Raw genomic sequence first — 10,000 nt, forward strand, 5'->3', positions numbered from 1 at the left:
TTATTTTTTGTATGTCCCTGTTATGTATATTTATACAAAGGGAATCCATTTTTTAATATTTGGGATCTACTTTGACTAGAAGAAACATGCGCAGCAGAAGAATATGCTGGCTGGATTGGCAAAGATGGCGAAAACTTGGGGAAGCTTTATCGTCCAACTACTGATCCGCCTTACAAGCTGAGAAGAAGCATACAAAGTACTTTATTTATCTACAACACACACATGGTATGAATATGTGTGTGGTATCTATGTAATCGATGTACTCTCTCTCTCTCTCCTCTCCTCGTCTCTCTCGCGCATATATATATATATATACATAACTACATATATGTGTATTTACATATGTTTCGAATGTAAGAGATTGTAAATATATTATATATATATATATATATATATAATCTATAATAATAAACTAATATATATATATATAGTATATATATCATATATATGTATGAATGCCATATACATTTTATATATATAATATACATATACAAATCTTATAATGTATGGTATATATATATCAAATATATATATATATTTAATAATAGATATATATATATCCCAGGTGACCTCCCTCTCTCCCCCCCCCCTACACCACACACACAGCGTCACCATGCTACACCGACATCACGCACTCGCACGCACACCACAAACACACACAAAATAAACAAACAAAACAAACACGATACGCGCAACAAACACACAAAACGAAGTAATGGAAACAGTTGGACTTCCGAACCCCCTCGAATTTTAACAGAACGGTCCCCTCTTAACCCCCCAGCTCGTGGGCCCGAGGAATGAAAAAGCCCCGGGCAAAAATCTATAAGAAAATCAAAATAAGAACGAACGAGCAAGAAAGCAAAAAAAAAATATATATAGTATAGATATCTGTATAATGAACGTCCGCATATGTGTTTTTTTTATGATCAAAGGAACCCCCATCTACACACACACACAGCATCAACACCACACAACACACACACAGACATGGATGTTTGTATGTATCGCATATTTATTATATGCTTTTTATCTCTATCGTTTGCTATCGATATTCGATGCATACTCACGATCTTTGTTAAAATTAAAATCGCGTTCGGAGACGATATGCAAAATACATTTATTTGTCTTATTATATATGTCCTTGAATGAATCCATTCATCAATATATATATATATTATTATAATTATATATATAAGGATTATATATAGTATATTATATATATATATATGATATATATATATATAATATGTGTGTGGTGTGTGTGTGTGTGTGTGTATGTATGTATATATATAATTCATATACAACAACACCAAAACAAAAACACACATATATATGATTAATGTTTTTTTATGTATCTATGTATCTGTCTATCTAGTCTAAAGCTATCATATCCTTCTATCTGTCTATAAGCTATGCTATCTATCTGTCTATTTATCTCTCTCTCATCTCTCTCCCGTCTCTCTCTCTCACATGTCAATCATCTCTCTCTCTACTATATATATAATATAGGGTATATATATATATATATTATATATTATATAATATATATATACATATATATAGAATAGTTGTGTGTTTGGTGTGTGTGTGTGTCGGTGTGTGTGTGTGTGTGTGGTGTGTGTGTGGTGTGTGTGTATGGTGTGTATGCCAAGTGACATCTTTTCCCTTCCCCCATATCCTGTAGATCCTTTTTTTCCTCCTGTTATGGTAACTTTCTTTAGTTATTTTTTCCGTCGTTATCGGTATTATCCGTCACATTTTCCTTTTTCCTTTTCCATGTTATTTTTGTGTCCACTAAAGAGTTTATCATTACATCTAGTTGGGGGGGGGGTTTTCAAAAAATTCAGCATTGTACATCATTCATTATCGTACGCTTATCATTATCATCATTATCATTATTGATATTAATTGTTTATCCTCATCATTACGTATCAATGTCATTATTAGCTTTTTAATATAATTCGTCATATCCATAGCATTTTTCCAGCTCGGTCCCCACTCTTCCCCCCAATTCCTTCTATCTCGTTCCTTGGTCCTTTCCTCTGTTTTTATCTAGGACTGTGCTGGGCCTTTTTCTTTACTTTTTTTCTCCTAAATTAATCCTTTCCACTTGATTATCTGCTTCGTTTGCTTTCTCTCTCTGCTCTTGCTTCTTCATTCTTTCTTTCCCTCTCATTTAGGGCCTCTCCTCATTCATTCTCGTACCTTTCCTCCTTTTCCTTTCTTCCCCTCTGTGTTCATTTTTCCCCTTTCATCTTCTTCCCCCCCATTTTTTTTTTATCTCTCTCTGTCCTCATCTACCCCCACGTGTCATTTTTTCGTCTTTTCCCTATCTTCCACTCCCTGTTGCCTCTACCCTTCTTTTACAAACAACCCTGTTTTCCCCGTGCCCTCTCTCCTTCCCCTCTCTTCCCCTCCCCCTTTTTTCCCCCCTCCTTTGTCCCTTTTCTCTATTTCTTTGATTCTTACCATATCCCAACTTTCCATATATTTTCCCGTCCACAAACCGTTCCTTCCTTGCCAGCTCAACCTATATCCCCACTTCCCTTCCTTTTTCTCTCACTTCTGTCTCCTCTATCCTTTTCCACTTCCCTTCCATTTCTTCTCTCTCTTCTTCCCCTTCCTTTCTAGTCTCCCTCGTTCTCCCCTCTCGCTCTCCCTTGGTGATAATCCTCTCTCTCGTCCCTTTCTTCTTCCGCTCCTCCATTCCATTCCTATTCCCCCTTCTCTTCCCTTTCCCTCCTCCGCTTCTCCTTTCCCTTCCTATTCTTCTTCCCATTCTCCCTTTCCCCTCCCTTCTTCTTCCCCCCTCCTCCCCTCGGCGTCTCCCTCCTCCCCTCATCTTTATTTTTTCCTCCTCCCTCTCCCTCTCCCTCTCCTTTTCCCTCTCCCTCTCCCTCTCCCTCTCCCTCTCCCTCTCCCTCTCCCTCTCCCTCTCCGCCTCTCCCCTCTCCTCTCTTCCCCTCCCTCTCCCTCTCTCCTTCTCTCTGACCCCCCCCCCCCCCCAACCCCCCACCCCCCCCTCCCCCCACCCCCCTCGAAACCCCCCACACCCCTCTCCCTCCTCACTCACCCTCTCCTTCTCCTTCTCCTTCCTCACTCACCCTCACTCCCATCTTTCCACCCCTCCCTCCCCTTACTCCACCCCCTCCACCCCTTCTCCTTTCCTTCTCCCCCTCTCTTCCCCTTCTCCTTCCCCTATCTCCATCTCAACTCCCGTTACCTTAGTGGCCTTGAAGACAGAAGAAATTGTTTAGATTGCTGTCGATCAAAACTTCAGCACGTATCTCCTGGCCGGCCTTAGCGCAACGATACCACGTGACTGAGGGGAGGCGAGGAGGTGCCAAGAGGGTAAAAAAGGGGAGAGGGAGAAGGAGAAAGCGGGAGAGGGGGAGAGGGAGAAAGAGTGGGAGGGGGAGAGGGAGGAGGAAGGAGTGGGAGGGGGAAGGAAGGGGAAAGGGACCGGGAGAAAGAGTGGGATGGGGAAGGAAGGGGAGGGAGAAGGAGTGGGAGAGGAAGAAGGAGAGGGAGAAAGAGTGTGAGGGGGAGAGGGAGAAAGAGTGGGAAGGAGTGGGGGAGGGGGAGAGGGAGAAAGCGGGGGGAGGGGGAGAGGGAGAAGGAATGTGAGGGGAAAGGGGAGAGGGAGAAGGAGTGGGGGAAGGATGGGGAGGGGGAGAAGGAATGGGAGGGAGAGGGGAAGGGGAAGAAGGAATGAGAGGGGGAGGGGAAAGGGGAGGGGGAGAAGGAATGGGAGGGGGAGGGGGAGAGGGAGAAGGAGTGGGAGAGGGAGAAGGAGTGGGAGTGGGAGGGGGAGAAGGAATGGGAGTGGGAGGGAGAGAGGGAGAAGGAGTGGGAGAGGGAGAAAGAGTGGGAGGGGGAAGGGGAGGGGGAGAAGGAGGGAGAGGGAGAAAGCTGGAGAGGGGGAGGAAGGGGGGGGGAAGGAGGGGGAGGGGGAGAGGGAGAAAGAGTGGGAGGGGGAGGGGGAGAGGCCGAGCCTCCGGAATTGGCGTTTGACGGGCAGTGCTACTCGAGGTGAGGAGAGACGAGAGGAGCCCTGCCTGGGAGAGGGAAGAAGGAGTGGAGAGTAGGAGAAAGAAAGAGTGGGGAGGGGGAAGGAGTCGGGGAGAGAGGTTGGGAGCAGGAGAAGAAGAAAGGACGGCCACTGTGGAGAGGGAGGCTTAGAAAAGAGTGGTGAGTCACGGGGGAAGGGTGAGGGGGGAGAAGGCGGGAGAGGGAAAGAAGACTGAGGGTGGAGAGGGGGAGGAGGAAGGGGGGGGAACCGGAGGGGGAGGGTGGGAGGGAGGAAAGAAAGGGATGGGGGGAGTAGGGAGGGGGAGTAGGGAGAAGAGATGGAGATGGGAGAGTGGCGCTGCATGGTTTGGGAGGTGCTCAGGAGCGCGCAGTCCAAGAGACGGAGAGAGCTAGAGGGAGAAGCGACCCTGCGTGTGGAGAAGGGGGAGAAGAAGGTCCCTTGTTCCTTTTCTGTTTCTCCTTGTCTTGCTCCTTGCTCCCGAGCATTCTCCTGTTTTCCTGGTTGTTTTTCCTTCGTTTGTTCTTTTACTCTTTTGCTCCCTCCCATTTATTTTTCTGTGTCTCGTTCTCATCCATTTCTATTTCTATTTCTGTGATCTTTCCTGCTCGCTTCTCTCTCTTGCTCCTTCTTGTAGTTTCCTCATGAATGAAAAAAACATTCACACACAATGCACCTCCCCCATGCGGTTTGTGACTGATATCCAAAGCTCCAAACGACATAACAAGGGTAAAAAATAATAATAATAATAAAAAAAGAGAAAAAAAACTTAGTGTGACAAGTAACTCTCAAGACTTCTTTTTGGCATCACGTGATTGGCACCCACTCTTGGTCCCATTTTATAGTATCAGCCACTCCTCTCTTCTTTCTCTTATATCTTTTTGACTTGTTTCTCTGTACTTCTCTCTTTATAAACATGATGATAATAATGATAATGGTAAATACTATTACATTTATCATTACCATTTTTAATCATTATCATCCCAATCAGTATCATTATCATAACCATTCTTATCATTATTTTTACTACTCTTACCCTTATCAACATTATTATTGTTCTTAATATTAGTATTTCTGTGTTAGTATGTAAAGATAATGAATATAAGAATAATGATGATGACAGCAACAATGATAACAATGATAATAATAACAATAATGATGATACTAATGATCATAATAACAACAGCTACAATATCAATGGTAATAATAATAATGATAATAATGATAATGATAATAATGAAAATGAAAATGACAACACTAAGAATTGTGATAGAAATGATAATAGCAATTGTTATCATTATTGATGTTGTCATTATCATCATTATCACCATTATGAATCTTATCAATATCATCTCTATTATTGATAATGATAATGAAAATAATTTTCAGAAAGTGAATGGCAAAACCTCAGATGAAAAGTGAGGGACAAAAATGGGGCCCTTTAACCTTAGAGGAAAGAAAACTCGGTCTTTAATACTAGTAATTGTATATCATAGCAAATAATGAAAAAATCATAATCTCATTGTATGATTGATGCTATGTTAGCGGATTTGATCACATGTTCATCTTTATTAGCATTGAGTCTCCACCCTTTACTTTCTCTTTGGAAAGACCCTCTCTCTATCTCAGAAATAAAAAATGACTAAACGAAACATTTTCACAGAATTTATTATAAGCTAAGAGTCGGAAACACTGAAATCACACACAATAAATCACGAATTATTATCATAGTCACAAGTCACAAAGTCCACACTTAATATCCACACGACGGAGTCTTATCTAACACTACAAAATTCATCCACTGCTCACACACAAGTCACAAAATCTACACTTAATATCCACACGACGGTTGGTTTGTACATTGTAATGAGTCTTATCTAACACTTTACAAAAATTCCATACACTGTTTCACAACACACAGTATAAAAGACAATGAACACAGTCTCATGGTGGGTGGTGTTTAGAGTCACGGTCTCTCGATCGTTCTTCCAGTTGGCCCCTCTACTTGCGAGATAGATAGTCCCCACGTAAATCTAAAAAAAACACGTAAAGGTGGATGCTAGGGGATCGAGACCTTCCTTGCTACCCACGACTGGAGGATCACGCTTTATCAAGATGTGCTGATCGACCTGTGCTGACGTCACGTTAAACTCTAACGTCAGACAGTCAGTCCGTACTCGGCAGTTCTTTCAACGTAACTTTCCACCAGCTAGGTGTTGTCGAGTACATGCGAAGTTTAGTTCATGCTATTTACTGAATCTGATTATTTAATTGTCATACTATTGCTACAAGCAAACGCTTTCAAACTGCGAAACAAATTCGTAGTTGATTAATTAGCCAAATCTCGGAATTACGCTATTGTAAAACCTTGCAATTATGGCATTAATTACTCCTCCATTCGGACCATTAACTAATCTTGTACTCATACTATGTAATTAATTCAATAATGATTGTCTTTGTATTCAAATTGTGATACTATTATTGTTGATTTCTTTAACATAGTTATCATTATCATTAAGAATAGTCTAGGGTAGATTAAGGATAGACTTGTGATAAAGGGTAGTCACTGATTGGATTTATTTTAGGTATATTAATGTTATTAAGGTGAATAAATGTCGATGTTGAAGTGAATTAAGAATAGATTAAAGAAAATCATAAGGACAGTATTTATTCTTAAAAGTAGATAGATAAAGATAGACCGGAACTAACTCACAGCATAGGTTTTTCTTCTATTTATTCATTCGTTTCTTTCTGTTTACCTCTATCATGATTTATTTTCATACCTTTTCTTTTACGACTTCAGTTTCATAGCATTTATTACCCGTAAGCTTACTATCATGGAAGCATTCGGCTAGGAAAAGCGAGCTAATTAAAATATACTATCAACAACGAAGGCAGTATATGAACGTCGCGAATGCACTAGAAGCTCATAAGTCTGATACTAATTGATGCACTGGGGGTGGGGGAAGTCGGGAGATGTTTTTTTTTTTTTTTTTTTTTTTTTTTTTTTTTTTTTTAACTATATACTTCGAAGAGTAATAAGCAATCAGGTAGATACATACAAATTGGAAATTAATCAATTAAATAAATAACGGAATGGGCATATACATATATGCATATAAACACATGTGTGTGTGTGTGTGTGTGTGTGTGTGTGCGCACACACACACACACACTCACACACACACACACACAACACCATACATACAAGATATAGTATATAGATGAATCTTTGATACACACACACACACATATATATAATATATGGCATATATAGCATTAATATATATTATATATATAGTATATATATATATATATTCTATTATAAAATATATAGTATAACATATATATATATATATAAATATATAATTCTATAGTATATATATATATATATATAGATATATATTATGCATTATATATAAATGTGATGTGTGTGAGAGAGAGATGAGTTGAAGATTTGAGAGAGAGAGGTCGTGATGTGTGATGTGTGTATGTGTGTGTGAGTATGATATGTAATATGTGTATAGACTGTAAATTGAGAAGAGATGGCCGCAAGACAACAGCATATGTAGCGCGAGTGAGCCACTTCATAAAATAGCAACAAGGAAGATACAATTGAAGTCCTTTTTTTTCCGTCATGAAATTGTCACCGTCTTATAAATACTTTTCCAAGAGTGTTGACCATAAAATCCTCCATGACAAAAGTCAGAAGCAAAAAACGGCTAAATATTAAACTCTTATCTTGACAGTGAATTCACGTGGTAACTTGAGTGATTAAACGTGATATCAAAAAGATTACCTGCCTTTTGGATCTTTAATCTCAAGGTTTCTCATTAATTTTATACCTTGAAGGAGATACAGTGGCGTCATGTAGTATAAGCTTCATTAGATATGATGAATTATTCTAATCAGAATCTAATTAGAAAAAAAAAAAGTTAATGATGCAATTTGCATCGAGAAATCAATAAAAAACATATAATCGAACACACGCTTATGTCTATGTAAACGCTTAAAAATGCACATGTATATACCGGATATGTATTTGCAATCATACACGTAGCTAAACTTTATATATATATTATATATATAATATATATATATATATATAATAATATATAAATCTAATATAATATAATAATAATATATATATGTATATATATATATATATTATGTGTGTGTGTGTATATATAAATATATAATATATACTATATATTATATATTATATATATATTATATATATATATGTATCATAAATATATATATAATGTGTGTGTGTGGTAGTATATATATATATATATATATAATATATCTATATATTATAAATAATATTATATATGAACTGATATATATATATATACTGAATATACTCTATATATATATATATATTATATATATATACTATATATAAATAATAGTATATATATATATATATAAATATATCTTATTATATATATATATGTTTATATACATATACATATTATACTAATATCAATCTATCTAACTATCTATCTATCTATATATATATATTTATATATATAAATATATATATATATATATAAGATATATATATATATATATATATAATATAAATATATACAAGCACGATTATGATGCATATAAACGAGATGCATACAATATGTTTTATACAAAATTCTTAAAAAGCATATAAACATCTACCTATAGTGAATGCACTCGAAATAATACAAGTGAATAAATAGCAGAATGTAACATATACATATATGCATATAAACATGTGAGTGTATATATGTATGCATATCATATATAAATATATACATATATATATACATATATATACATTTATATATATATATATATATATACTATATATATTAAGAATGTAATGTTATATAAACAGTGTACATATATACAAATATAATAGCATATAATATATATATATATAACATTATAAATAAAATATATAATATTATATAATATGCATATACACACACAAACACGTCACACACACAACACAACACCACACAGCACACACACGTCATACAACGCACAAACACAACACACACACACCTCTCATACACGCACACAACACACACACATACACCACACGCACAAACACACACACACACACGCGCACCCAAAAACACACACACACAACACTCCATACAGCGAAGCACACAACACACAACACACACACACACGCACAAACACAAACACACAACACTTACAAATACACACACACAACAAACAAGACAAAATAGACACAAACCAAAAAAACATTTCTGTACATGCATTTCCCTCCGTTTCAATGTTGCCAATTAACATCATCGCCTAGTGAGCAGAGCCATCAACATTCTTCTTCCTCCATGCCATGGCACACGCTCCTCCTTCCACGCCACCCTCTCCTTCCCTCCTCCACCCCCCACCCCCTATCCATCTTTTTAAAACCATTTCTGTAATCCCATCCTACCCCCCCTCCTACACCTCACCCTGTCTTCCTCCCTTCTTCCCCCTCCTTTCCTCCCTCTCTCCCCACCCAAGACCCCCGTCCCCTCCCCCCTTCCCTCTTCCGTCGTCCCTCCCTCGTCCGTCCCCCCTCCTCCCTCCCTCTTCCGCCCCCCCCCCCCTCTCTCTCCCTCTTCCGTCCCTCTCCCCTTCTCCCTCTGCCGTCCCCCCTCCCCCTCTCCCTCTTCCGTTTCCCCCCCTCCTTCTTCCGTCCTCCTCCCTCTCTCCCTCTGCCGCCCCCCCTCCTCCTCTCCCTCTTCCGTTTCCCCCCCTCCTTCTTCCGTCCTCCTTCCTCTCTCTCTGCCGTCCCCCTTCCCCCTCTCCCTCTTCCGTTTTCCCCCCTCCTTCTTCCGTCCTCCTCCCCCTCTCCCTCTTCCGTCCCCCCTCCCCCTCTTGCTCTTCCGTCCCCCCTTCTATCTCCCTCTTACGTCCCATTTCGCCTCTCCCTCTTCCGCCCCCACTCCCTCCCTCCCTCTTCAGTACCCCTCC

The sequence above is a fragment of the Penaeus japonicus genome, unplaced genomic scaffold (genome assembly GCF_977035675.1).
Source record: "Penaeus japonicus unplaced genomic scaffold, GWHDUDI00000001_assembly GWHDUDI00000028, whole genome shotgun sequence".
In the NCBI taxonomy this organism is placed as follows: Eukaryota; Metazoa; Arthropoda; class Malacostraca; order Decapoda; family Penaeidae; genus Penaeus; species Penaeus japonicus.